The sequence below is a fragment of the Cibotium barometz genome, chromosome 23 (assembly GCF_041138505.1).
Source record: "Cibotium barometz isolate CiBa-2024 chromosome 23, ASM4113850v1, whole genome shotgun sequence".
Taxonomy (NCBI): domain Eukaryota; kingdom Viridiplantae; phylum Streptophyta; class Polypodiopsida; order Cyatheales; family Cibotiaceae; genus Cibotium; species Cibotium barometz.
The window spans coordinates 45,075,008-45,095,118 of record NC_141068.1 but is presented as its reverse complement, the minus strand read 5'-3'; the positions used below and the strand labels follow the sequence as shown (position 1 = coordinate 45,095,118).

The 20,111-nt window shown below is 39.0% G+C and overlaps 1 pseudogene; it reads right to left on the bottom strand.

The window, feature by feature from the left end:
- Window positions 1-348: 348 nt before the first annotated feature.
- On the bottom strand, window positions 349-1,087 carry LOC147625994 (uncharacterized; annotated as a pseudogene).
- Between the last annotated feature and the right edge of the window lie 19,024 nt (window positions 1,088-20,111).

Genomic DNA, 20,111 nt, shown 5'->3' with positions numbered 1-20,111 from the left:
AAGACTCTCCAAAACCATAAAAAACTTCAAAGCCTTCTCGTCCCAAAAAAAAACTTAAAGGGGGAATGTTTTTATTCCAAGACTATACGATTTTTGAAAATCGCAAGTAACAAAAACAAAAATAAAATTACTTATCTCAGAGTAAAAAGAAGAAGCGAATTCATGAATTTCGCTTTTCCCATGTTCTGCTTCGATGCAGTATGCGCCAAAATCAGCATTCGTAAAGGTTTTTGACATCATTAGCTTATATACTGTGAGATTTTTGAAGATCATGACGTTGGGTAGCGCTTCATTTTCTCTTTAATTCAAACCCCAGGATGCCCTATACAGTAGCCCTCATCACGATTTTTAAATCTCTGGTCGAATTCCACTCTGGTTCCCTTTTTTCACACCCCCCCGTTCAATATGCGCCGTCTGCCTTGTTTTCTTTTCTTTCCCCGCAGGGAATTCGGTCCCCATTCTCTTTTGCAGCCAAAAACATGGATTTCCCAAAATTAAAAATACGCTTGCGCCTCCTTTTTTCCAGCTTAATATTCGGATATTCCCTTTTTTAAAAAAATCCTTCGTGTTTTTGCCACGCAAGCCACCACCTTGCGTATACGTCTGCTATTGTCATTTGGATTCTCACGCAAGGGGTATTGCAAAACCTGTAAGCCTTTCCTTTGCAACCTTGTATTATCAGAAACTAGTGCATCCTTGAGCCCAGGATAGCCATTTCCCAATCGGAAAGCAGTGACACCAGCTTGTTATTCCTTATCAAAGATGATATGGCACCCAAAGATTTAGTGCGCACTGTGGTGTCTGGATCTGACATGAAATTGAAGAGTAAAGATTCTAGACCCTTCGCATCCATGACAAGCTGCTCGCATTTAGGATTGTTTTGAACCATCGTACTCACAACCTCTGAAGCCCTAGCTCTAATAGATGCATTAGGGTTTTTCAAGTAGTTCAATAAAGGAACTAAGCCTCCGATGGCATGCAGATCATTTGCCATGTCAATGGAGTCCACATGTGATTGCAACTCCTCCAGCAAGCCTTCCAAGTCTTCCTCAGTGACGCCCTGAGCTTGCAGGAATGCGGTGGGTAGATGTTACACACAAGCACACGCGTGCGCGTGCGTGTACTTACATGCAGAACAGCATGTGAGAGAATTTTGTCAAATGCACTTCTTGTCTTGCATAAATCTCCACATTTGCCATACATGCTGACAAGAGCAATCCCCACGATATCAGCATCAGTCAGTTGAAAAAAATCCAAAGCGTTCTCATTATATCCATTCTGAACAAGCGCAAAAATCATGGCATTCCAAGGCACGATATCTCGAAAAGGCATTCTTTCAAAACCAATCCTTGCATCATACATGCTCTCACATTTCCCATACATGTTGAGAGGGGTGTTCCCTACTACAAGGTCTACCATAAGCATAAAAACTCCATGATTCACACCACACTTATGTACAGAGGCTTCGAGACCAACTCGTCTTATTGAACCTCATTTACAATATGAACATATGTACTTAGGCATCATATAATGACTCAAGTCATGGCACTTAATCCCATGCATCTGGATTTGCATTTAATGGCCTCATATGCATGGTTTCACACCATAGACGTGCCATGGCACGACAACGTTGAGGCCCATCTATGCAACTTAGCTTCTTCTACAATGATGTTCTTCATATTTTACTATAGCATGGTGATAGTGAGTTGGTGGTGTTATTATAGACAAAGGTTTATTAATGCACAACCGCTTGCAAGTTTACTTCATTATTCCTCAGTCCTTAGGCCTAAGATGTGGGCGAATATAAAGAGGGTTTGCATAACACTACAATACAATGAGGGCCTAACAGTGAGAATAGCATCGCTTTATAACTACAAGGGAACAAAGATGATAGTGAGTTGGTGGTGTTATTATAGACAAAGGTTTATTAATGCACAACCGCTTGCAAGTTTACTTCATTATTCCTCAGTCCTTAGGCCTAAGATGTGGGCGAATATAAAGAGGGTTTGCATAACACTACAATCCAATGAGGGCCTAACAGTGAGCATAGCATCGCTTTATAACTACAAGGGAACGGAGATGTTGGGATTATTTTGCTGCTAGAAATACTACTATTTTCGCTGCAAACGAGATCGCTGCTCAGTAGCAAATTTTTTTGCTTCGATTTTTGCTAATTTGGATTGAACCTGTAGTGTAAGAAGAAGATGGGGTTGACTGAGAGTCGTCATCACAGGACTCCCTAGTCTACCCCAACATTTTTTTGATGCATACACAATAAAAATTCAAAAAGCAAGTAAAACTTCAAAAGATGCAAGCGAACAATATGTAATTTATATTGCTCGATTGATTTAAAAGTACATCAAGTTCAAGTAATTTTAAAAAATTAGTGGCTAGCCACACAGAACGTTATGGCAATGGTAAGGCCTTTGGCTATATACAAAACAAAGCAAAAAAGGGATGGCTTTAAATAAGAATCTTCATTGAAAGCCTCTGCATTGTCTTATCTTCATGTTCATCTTCACTTACTTTGCCTACTTCATGTTCATAGTCTAAATCTTCATCTTCCTCTTCCTCCTACATATATGTAGACAAGAGTAAGGTAGCCACAAAATAATAAAAGATAACATATAAATAAGAGAAGGGTGTATGTGTTACTTACCTCGTCAGCTTGAGTCCCCAAACTGGACTCGTTTAAACACACACCTTGCGTACACACCCAAGCTCACAATTACAGACGGGGCGTCCATACACATAATCCTCACGGGGTTCATCTAAAAATATGTAAGTATACCATGTGAGTTCAAATGAAGGGGATTTTTAATTCAACATTTTAAGGTTAATGTATAGAATTACATTAAAGTAGGGTTTTCGTAGTTGATTTTGAAAAAAAAATTGTAAGTCCATAAAGAAAAGGGAGTAATTTTACTCATCCTAAATTTATAGGTAAGGGGTTTTTTAAATACCCCTTGAATGCATGTGATACATAGGGTTTCTTATGATAGAATCAACATCTTAGTAGTGCAACCCTCAAGTCATTGATCATACTCTTCTTTTGTTGGGTCACACCCAACAACCTCCCTCTAAAAAAGAAGACAAAGAAAAGATACAATTAGATTAGAGGGAACAATCTAGTTTAAAACCAATTAGATTAAATAAAGAAGAACAGTGAAATAGACACTTACAAAGCGAGCAATAAAGTAATATTTTTGTCCCCAACCAAAGTGTAATGCTCCTTGCTTCTGTAGTCTTGAAGCACTTACCGCCGCTTGGTGTTGACAAGCACCTGGATGCTTCCTCACAAAGCTCCACCTGTGCCTCCACTCCTCTTGCGAGGAGTAGGTTCTGCAGTACTACCCATTTGCATGCACGTACATATATGTACACGTAAATCCCACGTGCACCCACCTATGCATACTTGCATGCATGTGCTTGTGCACACACACTTACACCCCCCATGTGCGCATATACCCATTTGCACATGCTTGCATGCACACTTAGACCCCCCATGTGTGCATATACCCATTTGCACATGCTCTCATGCACATACCTTTTTTGTATGCATGCACAAACCACTCCAATACACACACTCTCACATGCACATGCATTCTCGCACTGTCGTGTGTGTATGTTCCACACCCATGTGTACCCCATCCATCTTTACACGTAAATTATGTCCCACACAAATTCAAATCTTCATTCTCCCTTGCTTTTCTTTTTCTTTTCTCTTTTGTGCCCTTATTTTGTTTTTGTATGATATTTCTTTTTTCCCTTTTTTATCCTGCCTGTGCTCCCCTTCTTTTTATATTCTCTATTTTTATGGGTTTTTTTCTTTCCTTTTCTTCTTCAAATAACCCCCTTATTTTTTTATTTTTTAACTTTCTTTATTTTATTTTATTTTCTTATTTAAACTCCCACCTTTAAAGGCTAAACATGAGTTATACTAAGATATCAAGAGCTACATAGAACATGACTATGAGGACTCACAATTTTCCAAACAAACCTCAGTTAAAGTTATTAAAGGACCAAGTGGACCACTGTAGACATTGACACTCTTCAAAATGTTGAGAGCCAAAAAGAGAATGAAAGTGAATGGGAATATGAAACCGACACGGAATCTGAAGATGAAACAGAAACTGAAACATCCATGGTTCCACTTGAAGATTCTATAATGGTATGGCTAGATTTTCCTAGGGGGGGCAATGATGTTAAGTGCATACGCGCATTGATTAGCCCTCGAGATAGTCATAACATCATGATAATAGACAGTTGGGTGTCATTGGGATGACCTTAAATCATCCCTAACGACAATGGTCTTATAAGAGTTGCCAATGACAAAACATTGAAGTTCTAGGATGTTTAACTATGCTGCTCAAAAAATCGATGGAAACGTGAAATTTAGATTCCACATTACCCCAGCATTAGGGAAAAAGGGAGCTCATTTTGGGGCCCTATAAGAAATTCACTATTTTTCGATTTATTTCTCTCCTAAAAGATCTCAAAAATAATAAAATATGGAAACGTGGCTCAGAACTATCAGTAAGGACTACTGAACTGTCAGTTCAGAAAAGAATAAGATAATCTTTTGTCTAACACACGATTTTGCATTAAATATCTCCTTATTTTTTTTTGTTTCCCGAAGATTCCGCATCTCTTTTGACGACGTGTGCAGGCCTCTCATAAAGAATCCATCACTGAACTTAATGATTGTATGGATACCGCCACACTTCCACAATTCATGTTACAAAAAGACTATGAGATTGACAAGCCAACTTTGCAACCTCAGAAGCACAAAAAATGGCCGATACTAGTGAGTTACAATCTCAGAAGAAGCGATTATACCATCTTCACATCGACTTAGAAGAACAATATGCTCCAGCACAAAAAAGACGAAAGGATACGGTGCTGAATGCTCAACAACGGGAAAATATAAGAAGAGAAGGGCTCCAACATATTGACTTATGGTGTGATGGAAGTATATATCCAAAATGTCTAATAAAAAACTCTACACCTCCATTTATCAATCCAACCACACTACTGAGGTTTGCGGGCGATGGACAAAATGGACTTCTTGGTTAGATTTCAGCACAATCTGCATTTGCAGAAACATATAAAACAATGTACCTACAAGAAAAGGGGGCCAGGATTCAAGAGATAGCTATTCGTGCAAAATTGGAGCAGCAGTTGCAGAATGAAATTGAGGAGCATTCAAAGAGTAAAAAAGAGTTGACAAGATCAAGAAGGAAGAGAACCGTGCCTGGAGACAGACAGCGAAGTAGGAAGATTAAAAACATTGCAAATTTGAAGGCTGGGACTGGTGGATGCAAGCAAAGAATTCAGGAAGCAAGGTTAGTTTGTAATTTTTTATTTTTTATACTCAAAAATGCTCTCAAATGACTATATCTATTTTGTCCATTAACGCAAAACAGGATTGGAAGTATTGAATAATATAAGCATATTGTGTTGTTACTATAGGAAACTATTGGAGCCTGCAAAAGAAAATATGGATCCCAACCTTCTTCCAGTTAAACAAATGAAAGGATTGCTTTCTTGTGGTGTAGCAAAAGGTTTGATTGAAGAAAAAAAATACAAAACAATCAAACGCAATGTTGTAGAGGACTTTATATCCAATAATCAAGTTGATGGTACTACAATCCAAGAGGCTCTTGATGTTAGTGGAGTTAGCAGGAAGGGATATAGTTCGATTTTCCATGCGATACCCTCAACTTTGAGAGATCAAAGGATTAAACGAGTTTTACTGCCAAATCCAACAACAGTGTGGAAGATAAGAGGTCATTTGAATGAAAGTATAGATGAGTTTATTGGACCATATATCCATATTGAAGAAATATTTCATGGTGCTAAAGGAACCACTGTGTATGACCCTTGGAACAATATATTTGTAGATCTACAACAACTTCAAAGAAGAATGGTCGAGTTTTATGGAATAACATTTGAAGAGTGCAAAGGCATTTTGAAATTTATTATCAAACTGGATCAGTGTGAGGTTGTAAAGGAAAAGAAAATGGAAAGGATTACTATCACATTGATGAATGGAGCACTTGATACATCATTGACTGAAGCGAGTTCGAAGTATTTTAGTGTGCAGTCGGAGAAACACATATGGTGGTTGGGCTCGTTCCAGGTATGATCATTTTTTATTTCGTACTTGATTTTAGTCAATGTTTTCAAATCTTTTATAGTAAGACTTTTGTTTTGTATAATCGCAGGTAAAGACAGAAGACCATGAAACACTAGATTGGGTGTTTCACCACACGGAAATACCAAGAATAATTAAAAGACAAGTGCAAGGAGAGAATCTCCATGTTGCAGGAAAAGGTGATTTTCAAGTAGAGTGGCACATGGCGGGGGATCTTAAAACACTTAAGTGCATGTATAACGTTAGTAAAGGAGGTAACTCAAAGTCTCCTTGTCTTTACTACAAAGAATCAGCTCAAGTAATGGATTCCAAATGGTGGAAGAGAGCACCTAATAGAGATAAAGTTGACCCTGACTTCAAGGCCATTCTTGACATTCCACTATGTAATGTTCACATATGCACATTGCATGCTCTATGTCGAATTATTGAGAAATTGGTATTTTTGTATATTGGATTTGCTTGGAAACTCCGTCCCGAAAGAAATAGAAAGGATGCTCTTCATGCATTGGAAAAAGTGTTATCCGATATAGGTCTGCATGGAGGTGATGTTCATATCACAAAGGATTTTAAAAAGTCTACCAATGGCAAGGAGGTACCAATCAAGCCCTCTATTGGTGGTGTTAAGGTAAGAAGATTCTTGTCTCGACCCAAACACAGTAGTAAGCAAGTAAGGCAAGGTAGAACAGTTTCAAGGATTAGTTATGGATTGTGGAAGCAAGTCCATAATGCCGTGAAAGATCATGAGGCAGATGGGGAAGCACGAAATGTGAAGGCAGAGGTGTGGAGGTCTCTTGATCAACTCTTCATGTTCTGTGACAATGTAACATGGACAAAGAGTGATTACAAGAACTTTGAAGAGGCAATTAAACATTTTGGGAAGTCAATGAAAGACGTGTGGACAGCCTGCAATATAACTCACTACATGGTAAAGTGATGTCTTCTTCTTTTACTTAAGTGTGATCCTCTTTTCTTTTATAACTTACTATGCATTCTTATGTCTCTGTGAAAATAGCATATCATCTACAACCACCTTCCCTATTTTGTCAAAAAGTATGGATGCCCAGCAATTTGGTCTACCCAAGGCATGGAGAAGTCTCACTACATGGCACGTAATGCATTTTTCAGACATAGACAACACTATGGAGGGAGTCAAAAGGCAAATAGTCTGAAGGAAGTCTTCCAATGGTTTTACCGAGGCATTCTACAAAGGCTGCATGCTAAAAGAAAAGTTGCTAGTTCCAAAGTCAAGCTTGCTTTTATTCTAGCCCAAAAGCAAAGACGAAGACAAACTTTGGACAATTCAATGGCAGCAGAGAGACATAGACAATGGAGGGATTCGAAGATATTTAGAAACCATAAATGGACAAGTAAACATGAATAGCAGTTTGTAACTTATTGGTGTTATGTCCACATGTTTTCAAACTCAATCAATAGATTTTTATTCTATGGAACAAGTGACTCTTGGTGTTATGCCTATATGTTTTGAGACTCCATCAAAAGTATTTCTTTTGTGAAACATGTGATCTATATTAACAAGCATCAATACATCCATGAGCTACACACAAAAAATTCAATCAATACTACTTAATTCTGCTAGACACACTATTGATCCTTACCAATAAGGTACTAAGTGTCAAACGCTTTTAGAAGCTACTGAGTGTGGGAAGAGTACTGAAGTGTCGTACGGTGATGGGACAAATGCAAAAGGGTACTGATCGTCCGTACAAACAAGGAACTGATGAGGATCAAAGACTTTGTACAAATCAGTTCAACTTCAACATAATGTTTGTGCTATATTTGATGACTAAATCCTATTACTCCCAAGGCCTGCGAGTCGGAACTCTCTTTTTGAACTTGATTGGACTTTTTTTCTTCCTTGTTGGCTTGATGTCGACTTTCTGTTTATCAATGCTTGCCTCTGTTGCTTGTCTGAGAGGGGTATCCTTGTCTGAGAGGGGTATCCTTGTCTGAGAGGGGTATCCTTGTCTTCAGCTATCTCCACGTGTTCTTCTTCTTGGATTGTGTGGCCTGATGCAATCATGGGTGGCTCTCGAAACCTTATGAGCTTGTGTTTTCCATAGCCCTCTAGACATTTGGGCTCCTTAACACCACATGCTAATGCATAAGAAGTGTAAGACAAAAAGTAAGAGGCCCTAGAGGCCTGCTTATTCACATAATCCCCAAATATATCTATGGCAGACAACCTCTCTATTAAAATGATCTTTTCCTTTTGCCATGGAAGATCATGTCCACCTAAAACCCTAGACAAACATTTAAAGAAGTAAACAATGGCTTCTCCATTGTTGCTCAACTGCCTATGGTAAATCAAGATCTTAGCACTGCCTAGATCATGAATATACTGAGCTAGGCTTGACATTTTGCCAAACCCAGCCGGCCTACTTCCACTTGTTCTCTGGAGGAATGTGTCATCCTCAATTTGTAGCTGCCATGTATCAAAAGATTGGAGTGAGACAATAATACATAACTACAAAACATTTAAACACAAGATAAAGTATTTGATTTGAAGTAATAATATCATACCTTCTCATTTTCATCAGCAACAAGAAGTTCATCTTTCCAAAGATATTTATTCCTCTCCCCTCCAGTCCAGCCTCTTCTTTAAGCTTTTCCTTATGAAGTGCTGAGAGATTCATAGCTTCCTGGGTGAGCTGGAAGGCAGCTTCATCTGGCTCTTGGAAATTTTCAGCCTCTTTGAAACAAATAGTAAGGGCCTCTGTAGGATCAAAAGTTGTTTCCAAAGCTAGCAGTGAATGGTCATCCTCTATGCCAACCTCCTTGTCAAGCCATGAAGCCTGGGCAATAAGGGAAATGGCATAGTCCTCCCTCAAATTGAACATACACTCTATATCATGGAGGAAAACATAATCTTTACCACCAATCAAGACACCTCGAAGCATGGGCACTGCATAGTTGCTGCTCTGAACATCAAAATCTTCAACTGGATGTGCTGCCCTAAGAGTTTCAGTCCTCAGTTGAACAAGGTCAAGAGCAGCCACTTGCAGCCCCTCATCCTCGAGGTTGATATCTTCTTCCTGCTCTGCCATATCTGTTGCCACAGGAATATCCTCTTTTACCTCCGCTACAGATATATCTTCTTCTTCAGCCTCCTGCCCTTGCTCTTCTAGAGATTGTTGTTGGAAGACAATGTACATAAGGAATGCCATGTTTTCCTCAAGCACTCTACACTTTCTGGTGTGCAAGTTACAGCTGAATTTATATTCCTCAGGCAGGCTGTCAAACCTTCTATTCACATGGTACCTCAGCCTGTCAATGGAGACAATATGATTTAAATGCACAAAAACCTTTTCACCTTCCACAATCCTTCCTGCCTCTGTCAGTTGTTTGAAGGTATCCCAATGGTCTGAAAGAAAATCTCTCTGATGCTCCAGAACAGAGCTCATAGTGAACTCCCTGTTGAAAATACTGTGGTATATGTGGAAGTTCCTCTGAGCCTTGCACTTGTGAAGAAAGTCAAATAGGAGCAAATCTGGAGATTTGTCCTCTTCTGGTTCCCTTTCTTTTGAAAGGGAAGACTCACCTTTCTGCTCTAGTCTCTTGCTTTTGCCTGAACAAAAATTTATATACCATGAATTCTATATGCTGACATATGCAATCAGGTAATGTATAGGATATCACCAAACAACTCTCTTCATGAGCACACATGAATCACCTGGTGATTGCTGTGGTCTGAGTATAGCAGCAGAAAAGTCCAGCTTCCTCTTGAAAGGAGGGGCCTGAGAAAGAATCAACTGTTCCAAAGCAAAAACTTTTCTCATCATCAAGAAAGAAATCCCCAGGGAAATAGAAAGCAAAACAATGAGGAAACAGTGAAAACCAAAAGGGACACAAGAATTTGCAACAAAACGCGATGCAGAACCATTTGAAAAATGTCAAGTGCTCTCCTTGCATTTTGTTGCAAATTCTGCATTTCTATTGACATCCATCTCCAATCAGGGACATCTCACAATGTTCTGGACAGTAAATGGCGCTAGGAGGAATTCCCCAGGGCAAAAGAGAGCAAAACAAAGAGGAAGAAATAAAAACTGAAACTAATATCAGAATTTGTAGGAAAACGCGATTTGGAGCATTTGGAAAATGTAAAGCACTCTCCTCGCATTTTTTTGCAAAATTCTAAGTCCTATTCATATCCATCTCTAATCAAATCCTAGGGTGATCTACGAGATTCCTAGGCACTGAGATTCAAGAATTCTATAGATGGAAGAAATATATATCAGAAAACATTGGAAAGGGTATAGATCTCTGACCTTTCTTTTCCTCTTCCATACTGTTGGAGTTGCCCTGGTGATTCTCTTGCTCTCTTCCAAACTTGAGCTGCAGCACAGGTAACCTGGAGATCTGGCAGTGGTAGTAGTCTTCAGACAGGTTGCAGAGTGGATGAAGTGTGTTGGGTAGGAAGTGATCAGAGTGGGAAGGAAAAGGATGATGGGAGGGTGCTGGCAGGGATGGAAGACGGGGAGGGAAGAGTGTTAATGGATCTGATTATGAAATCATGATTGGCACAATTTTCAAGGCAAAAAGTGACTTTCACACGTGTCAAATTTCAAATTCCAAAAGATCTGAGTGGGAGCCACACGTGTTAAAAAACGACTACATTTCACACGTGTGGTATTTAATAGCTCCTATATTTGTATTTTACAATAATCTACTCTCCTAACTCAGTTCTCTTGCATCTCTACCTCCCTCCTCTACAACATCAGCATCCAGACCAGCAGCAGAGGTTCATCCCCAGCACAGGATACTCATCATCAGCACAGCACACCTACAGATAGCTTCCAGGTCAGTAAGACAATCTATTTCCTTCTCTTCTTGTTTAATAGTATATTAGGGTAAGGTACTGATTGATGTGATGTAGGTTAGATATTATGATAAATATTATATGCATTTCTTAGATTTTTTCCACTGCATGTAGAAGCAGGAAGACTTTTTATTTGGGCTTGTTGTGTGAGAGCTTGATCACTTCTTGCTTTCTATAGGCTCAATCCATGTTGCACCAAGCTGTATACACACTGAAATGACTAAAGGCATGCTCAAGTATGCTACCTCAAGAATTTGCCGTAAAACGCGAGGAGAGGGCTTTAGAAATCTCAAACAGCCCAAATTGCATTTTGTTGCAAATTTGAAAATGCTTCTTCATCCACCCCTTTCATTGTGATTTTGTATCTTTCTAGGCTATTGAAGGCTGCATACTCCTTGCATAAACTCAATACATATTGTTTATAGTTGAAAAGGCAGAGAATTCACTGTAGGAATGCGATAGCATGTTGTTTCAAGTATTTGCAGAAAAACGTGATGATGAGCTGTTAGAAATTTCAAATTATCGCGTTTTGTTACAAATTGTTCAATTTTGCTTTATCCAATTTGTCATTACCTTCTTTTATCATTCCATGTTCTCCATGGTTGTAATCTTTTTCCATTGCTTTGTATACAGCTTTTCAGAGTGATGGCAAGAACCAAGGCAACTGCAAGGAGGTCTGGCAAGGGGCCAGGGCTTGCAGCAGAGCAGCAGTTGGGGCTGATATCAAGGAACCAAAGGGAAGAGTTGCACATGGCAGGAAGGGGAAGCCAATGAGCATGCTGCAACAAAAGTCCAAGAGGTTAAAACATTCTGCAGGTGTGCTAAAGGAGATCAGGAAACAACAAAAAGCAATAGGCTTTGCAATCCACAAGGCACCTTTTCAGAGGCTAGTGAGAGAAATTTGTTATAGCTGGCACCTTGGTTTCAGGTGGAACAGAACTGCCATTCTTTCCTTACAGGAAATGGCAGAGGATTACTTGGAGAAGTACTTTGAAGATGCAATGCTTGTAGCAGCCCATGCTCACAGGGTAACTCTGATGGCCAAGGACTTCAACACATTGTCCAGAGTGAGATGGAGGTATGACAAGCTGGTCCATCCTGTGGAATGGCAGGACATAAAAATGAGAGACATATTATTAATTCCACCTACAAGGAAATTGAAGGCAGACAAGGTGAAGGTTGTTGAAGTGACCCACTCAAAGAGCACCAGAGGGAAAGCTGCTTATGAGGAGTCACTGAAGTAGCAAATAGAAGAATCCAAATCTGCTATAGATGTGGAGACTGTACAGATGGAGCTGCAGATACAGAGAAGGTTGCAGGAGCTGGGCCCTAACATAGTTGTCCATATTGAAGATGATTTTTCAGAGAATAATTTTGACTTGACAAAAGCATGCTTGGCAGCATTGGCTCATAAGAATGAGTATTGCTCAGATACTATCATTCTTGCAATGCTCTAGTAAGTGTCTTTTATTTTACATTTGTTTGCAAAACAATCCTTATTGTGCCTCCTCCCTTACACCTTACCCTAATTATTGTTTTATCCAATGTAGCATGATGAGAAGCTGGCTGAACCATGCTGTACAGCATACAGTTCATATTATTGATCCTGCAATTTCCTTCAAGTTAAGAGATCCAAAGGAAACTCCCATGGATATTTCCAATTGGTTCAGACACTGTGATTTTGATCATGTTGATATTTTGCTACTTCCATACCATAACAAGTATGTGGGTGGCTGCTTCTTTTGAGATTTTTCTTCAAGATTGAGTACTCTTGTAGCCTTTGATTTTTTAATGCTTTTTTCCTTATGCAGTGACCACCGGAGCTTTGCTTCTATTGACATCCAGCAGAAGCAATGCTTTTTATTCAACTCTCTTAGAAACACACACAGAGAGGTGAAATTATAAGTGGTTTGTGTGCTATTTTTAACTTTAAACTTCATTATTTGGATTTAATGCACTCTAACTGAATTATATGTATTGCAGTTGTATTAGAAGACTTCTAGATGCATTGGATCACTGTCCTCCTAATGTCAATCTTTTGGATTCAATAGAGCCAATAGATTTAGAGGTAGAAAGTTGTTTCCTCTACTACTGATGTCTATTTCATGCTATGCCTTTGAACTTATTGAATAATTTTATTTTGTTCAGATATTAACAGTTTCTAACATATCTTTCCAACTATCCAGACACCACAACAAGATGATTCAAGTAGCTATGGCTGGAGAGTGCTGATTAGTGCCAAATATATACTTTCAAGCTATTTTGAGATAGGACAGCCAGAGCTTGTAAGAAAAAATAATTTTCATTTAGCTTCAAAAAATTTGATATTGGTACAAAGTGTTCTAAATCATCATATCTCATTGCAGATGAGAGAAGATAGCTTCAGCTCGAACTATGTGTATAGTTTCAGAGCTGATATAATTTGGAAGTTTTTGAAGTATGCCTCCCCCAAACCTATTGTACCAGCTACTGTCGAGTTGGGTGAGAGCTCTAAAGTCCGAGAAGGTGTCATACACCTTGATGACACAGATGATGCAGATGTGGTGCCACAGGAACAAGGACCTAGTGCTGATGAGGAGAAGCCACAAGAACAAGGACCTGCCTGCTGCTGCTGATGTTATTGAGGAGATGATGGAGCAGCAGCAAACAGATGCTCCAGGGGCAGTAGAGGAGACAATGGAGCAGCACCAAGAGACTGTACACGACAGGATGGAGCAGCAAAAAATAGATTCTCCAAATAAAGATGATACGGTGAGCTTGGACCATGTAGAGCAACCTCTAGATCAGCCTGTAGATAAATAGAAAATTGTTGTCAAGAATATGTTCTACATATATAATTAAACACTTCTGTACAAAATTTTACTTTATTGAATATAATACCTTTGTTTATGGAGTCTGTATTATCTCAATTTTTAAATTTTCAATGTCTTTGCATTTTATTGAACTCTCTCTTCTTTTGAGCACCTGCAAAAAAGCAATATGAAACAATAGGGTAAAGTAAACTAATAGCAGTGCTTAATGAGACTAGGATAAGTCACATGGTATACCTTCTTATTGTTGTAGATAAATAAAAAGTCCTTTGAAATAGAACCTTCTGTCTCAAAAAGAATGTCATTGCGCAATAATTGAGCTAGTGAGCAACATTGTCTTAATGAGATATTGACTAGCACATCACCATTCTCAACAACATCAATATCAAGAAGTTTATTTTCTGCACCAAAAGAATCTTCATCTTGATCCATTGGGACTAGTTTTGTACCTAGCATTCGACTGCGCTTATAATAAAAAGAAAAAATGAAATTTTGTGATGCAACCATGTACTTCAGTTGCATAGAAGGTTGGACAACCTCACAAAACACTGAACTACATGTCTTCTTATCCCAACCTTTATCCAAAAATTATGGCATGCATGCCAGACTTGTTGCTTTAACTGTGAACATTGTTTTTGAAACCTTCACTGGAAAGGTATTAAACAAGTCTACAAAAACTGTGAGAGGCATGCATAAAGAAATTTTTATTATCCTTGTGGCAATATTGGGCCTCAGAGCTTTCTGTACTTCTTTGAAAAGCTTGGCCCTATATGCCTCTGTAACACTAAAATGTGGGAGAGGCCAATCCACTGAATTCCATGCCGGAAGGTCTTGTTTTCTTAACACACCATGTGTGTTTGCATTGTCCAGCAAAACTGATAAAAATGATCAGTAAAAAATATACCGGATTGAGCTAGCTCTGTTGCACATCGACCTTGGTATTGTTGTTCTCCTATCGATCCATGCAAAACATCTATAAATCCCAGAATACAATCGATGTTTTGCCATGTCTCATACGATGAAGGGTATAAATCTGAAATAAAATATCACAAGAATGTCAATAAGCAAAGAAAGAAAGCTTTGTCTTAAAAATCCATACACCTCATAAAGAACAAAACCACAATAGAAAAATATACAATTAGGCCTGTGTTGCGGAAGATCATTTGGATAGTCTCGCAAGACAAGTTCTTTGTGCATGTACACATGCTGAATCAAAACTTCTTTCACCGATATCTTCCCTCTGGTGATTTTAAAATCTCGTACTCTTCCCTTCCATGATGCCAAGAAAATGTTTTTTGTCTAGGGTCTCTTTCTTTTGCTAGGTTGCATGAGCACCCATGCTCCTTTCGAAACAGTAAACCTTTCCCAAGTTCCTTCCGTTTTGATTGTACTTGAATTCTCTACCGAAGCAATAGAAGAAGCAGGTCGACGGGGTAAGGATGTTGTAAGATTCCTCCCCAGCCTTCGAGGTATACTGGAGTAAGAATCTTCCTTTCTGATCTTATAATTATTCCCTCTCTAAAATAAAAGAAAAATTCTGTTTAAAAAAGGAAGACCCTTTTCCTAGAATACTTCTCAGGAGTCACGCCTGTTTTAAGGATTTAGAACAATGAGTTTAGAAGTGAGAATCGGTGTTTTGGATACCAAGGTTTTGGTTTTCATTCGAGTACGGCCCAAAAGAAGTTCTTTATCTCTTGGGGAGGATAAGAAGTTATCCCCCAGATATTGTGACCTTTATATCTGAATTCAATGAAAGTAGGTGACTTAGCCTATAAGCTTCTTTTATCTCCTCATCTCAAAATTCTTAATGCCTTCTATAGAAAAATGTGTCAAACACAAATCATGGAAAGACGATAAAACTTCAGTGGCAAGTTACCGTTGGCTTCTAGGTTACGCTAGCTCCTTCCTCTATATAAGTCGTAACTTTTACTTGTCGCTCACAGTAATCTTACTCCCATCAATCTCCTTTATTTCTTAATCTCCTTCATGGCTTGGCAACAGGAATTAGTTTTATCCCTGATGATTTCTCACCTTCAAGACGCAAGAGAGTCTGTGAAGAAAGACTTTATAGAACAGTATGAGCGCTCACTTTTTCCTCACCTAGGAACTTCTGTAGCGCAGACCAAATGGCGGACCTATCAAAACATAACTAGGGTAACACCCTGGGGACAGCAGCACTTTCGTAACAATGTCCGCTTGGCCATGGTTATCGAAGCCTTGGGTTTGGGTCCCCGATACTACTGCGTCATGAGATCAAGGCATCTTGGGTTTTCTGAGCGGGTCTTCTTACTGGCGTGTTTTCTTCCTCATGAGAAGATATGCCTCTACCCCGTTTTTGGCTTACCTCTTAGAGGTCCTTTTGTTAGATCACCTCATACCACTGAGATAGGTGCGGCAATAACCAGCAGAATCATTCCCATAGATGAGTTACCCTATACTTGTGCAGCTTGTGAGGACTGCTTTTGTGACCATATGATGGACGGGCTTATGGAAGTGTAAAGAGTTTCTCTATCTTACTGTATAAGTGCCGAGAATGAATAAAGTTTAAATCTTGTTCTTATTTTGAATCTTAAGACTTTTCTTGGTGGTTAATCTTGATTAAAATTTTTCTCTAAGTCTCATATTCGTGCATCTTACGAAATTATCCCAAGTTGCGAGATGAGGACATCTCGCGTTTTTTAAGTGGGGTAGAATGTAAGATTCCTCCCCCAACCCCTTTTTGATGTCTAGTATATTCCCCTATAATCAATTCCTTTTCTGAAATATAAGAGATCTTGTTTGTGACTGTTTTAACCTAGAGAGAGAAAATATTCACTGTAAGATCCCTGTTCCCACCGAGCAACAGATTCGGGATACTAGCAGCGGAAGTAGCGCTTCTCGCGCGGGACAGGGGTCCCACACTCGGGGCCTCGCCCACGGATATCCGGATAAGAGACTAATCCGTCGTTTGTTCCAAAACCGAACCTGGAAAAACTTCCCTTACCGGAAAGCATGGGCGATTCCACCAGGATAACTTTTTACTCTAACGTAGTCAAGATCATTTCTGATCGAGATGATCCAATTACATCTATAAGATACTTAGTCAGTTCAAGGAAGAAACTTGCACTTGGATCATTGGGATCAACGCTTTTTTCCCCATTCAAGAGGCACAGCCGTTGATTCCTATCCATAGAACAGTTACTGTCCGGGATTTTTATTTTTATTTTCTATCGTAAAAACAAAAGTTTGAGTCTCGATTTACGGATCCATCAGTCCAGCCTAACCCCATCCAATCCCATGGGTTAGCCAACCGCCCAACCACTGTAGTGATGGGATCCAATTAAAAATTTGGTTAGGTTTTGTCCCGGGTACCAAGGAAAAGAGTTCCAAGGCCCCCTAGCCGGATGTTCATGCAAAATAAAACTAGTCACACCACTCACACACCCAATATGAAATTGCCCTTTTTCAATCAGATTCAACCAGTTTAAAACAATCCTTTAATAAAACCATAGTATCATTGATCACCATCTTCCAATTTATCCAATTGATTCTTAATTTCCCATCATTCCTTCATCAGAGTATCTATGGCATCATTGGCAACTAGAACGCTCAGGAGCCGTTTCGATAGTTCCTAGCCCATAATACTTGGCAATATAATCACTTAACAAGATGGACTCTCGTTGAAGATCAGCAAGATCAACCAACAGATCCATATAAGGAGCCATGGACTCATCCATTGAAGACCAGCAAGGTCAATCAACCAGATCCATGCTCGATTTCAGAAAACAACTCCAACTCTGTTCCAATATCTTCCTCGACGCACGCGTGGGTATCCTAGGCAACCCAGAGCCCGAGCACCGTATGGTCAGCACCCTCTAGGATCCTTCGCAGGTAACCTAGCGCTTCACGCATAGGCCGCTTCCTTGGCCCCTCATCCACCGTACCGGAAGCTCACCATTTTAATCGCACCGAGGCTGGTCAAGACCTCGGCCGACCTTGCTACGCGAGACGTCCTTCATTGACTCCCCGTCAGCAGTTGCAACTTTACCATCACGACTTTAATCACAAGACGGTCAAAATGCTCCCCCCAGCATTCTTGACATAAAACAATCATTTACAGACAGCATTTACAAACAGCATTTACAAACAGCTTACAATACAATTTCTATTTTAACTTTCATTTTCCCACATTATCCCTCCTCAATCTACATTACTTATTCCATATTCCATTTATATGTATACTCATCCCATCACATCATTTCCATCTCATCACTTCAGATTCCCTCACATCACAATCGTATAATCACATCCATACATCCACAACTATATGCGTACATTCACATCTACATGCATACATCTACATCCCTATGCATACATCCACATCCACATTCACATTCACCTCCATACATCTACATCTACATGCATACATCCACTCCACATTCACCTCCACATCTATACATCTACATCTACATGCATACATCCACCTCTACATCCACATCTACGTCTATACACCTACATCTACATGCATACATCCACCTCTACATCCACATCTACGTCTATACACCTACATCTACATGCATACATCCCCATCCACATCCACATCTACGTCTATACATCTACATCTACATGCATACATCCACCTCTACATCCACATCTACGTCTATACACCTACATCTACATGCATACATCCCCATCCACATCCACATCTACGTCTATACACCTACATCTACATGCATACATCCCCATCCACATCCACATCTACGTCTATACATCTACATCTACATGCATACATCCACCTCTACATCCACATCTACGTCTATACACCTACATCTACATGCATACATCCACCTCTACATCCACATCTACGTCTATACACCTACATCTACATGCATACATCCCCATCCACATCTACATCTACATCTATACATCTACATCTACATGCATACATCCACCTCTACATCCACATCTACGTCTATACACCTACATCTACATGCATACATCCCCATCCACATCCACATCTACATCTATACATCTACATCTACATGCATACATCCACCTCTACATCCACATCTACACATCTATTTCTACATGCATACATCCACATCCCATGCATACATCCACCTCCACATTCACACTCACATTCATACATCTACATCTACATGCAACATCCACATCTCCATGCATAATAAAATTCTTTTAATTAATCTAGGATGATAGTTCCTAGAATATGGTAGGAATTCCTCTTTTTATACTTTGAATGAATTTATTTTATGCGTAATTTCTATAAAAATTTTGCCATAGCTCCGCTACTATGACTGATAAATCTCAATTTTTTTTCTAAGGGATAAAGCTCATTATTAAAGAAATAATTAGAATGGTCTCTAATTGGATCATCAATCCATAATGGTCTCTAATTGGATCATCAATCCATAATGGTCTCTAATTGGATCATTAAGAAAACAATTAGAATGGTCTCTAATTGGGTCATCAATCCATAATGGATTGAATCATCAATGTGCATAAACTAAAAGCATAGCAAAAAGCCATTAATTTGGCCTCAAGCATAGCTTAATCTTGGATTAAGGAAAGGCTTTATGAAAAGCTTCATTTGGATTGAGAATGGTTCATGAGTATGACCATTTCTTGAGTGAGAGAGAGAAATTACATAAAAACCATTAGAATTTTAAACATAAATGGAAATTAACTTCTATAGCATTTATTAAATTATGTAACTCTTCACTACTATTCACCAATTAACTTCAATAGCATTTAAAAAACCATACCAATTAAACTTCTCAAGCTTGAGAGGGGTTGAGAAGAGAGAATCATTGAGAAATTATAGAAAGATCAAAATTCAATATACTTACCTTATAATTTGCTTGATTCTTTATTCACGGTAGAGGCCCCCAACCAATCAATTGGTTTAGTATGTTGATGGAGCCACCAATGGGGATTGAAGAAAGAGGGAAGTATCAAAAACTAGTGAAATATTAAAGAATTCACAGTTCTTGGCTTAGGTAGAGTAGAGCAACAAGGCATAAGACTCTATATATTTTAGCTTAGGTGGAGTAGAGTAACAAAGCATAAGAGACTATATTTTGGCTTAGGTGGAGTAGAGTAACAATGCATAAGACATTATATTTTTTTCAACAAGGGGAGGCTTCTATTTATAGGAAAATTTGAGCTCCTAACCAAACAAACTGATTCTGGAATTTTCCAAGTCAGTTTGGTTGAATTTGGACTAGATTTGGACCTAGTTTGGTTATTTTTTGATTCGGTTTGGTTCCATTTTGATTTGGTTTGGTTCAAGAGAGATGAGAGATAAAAA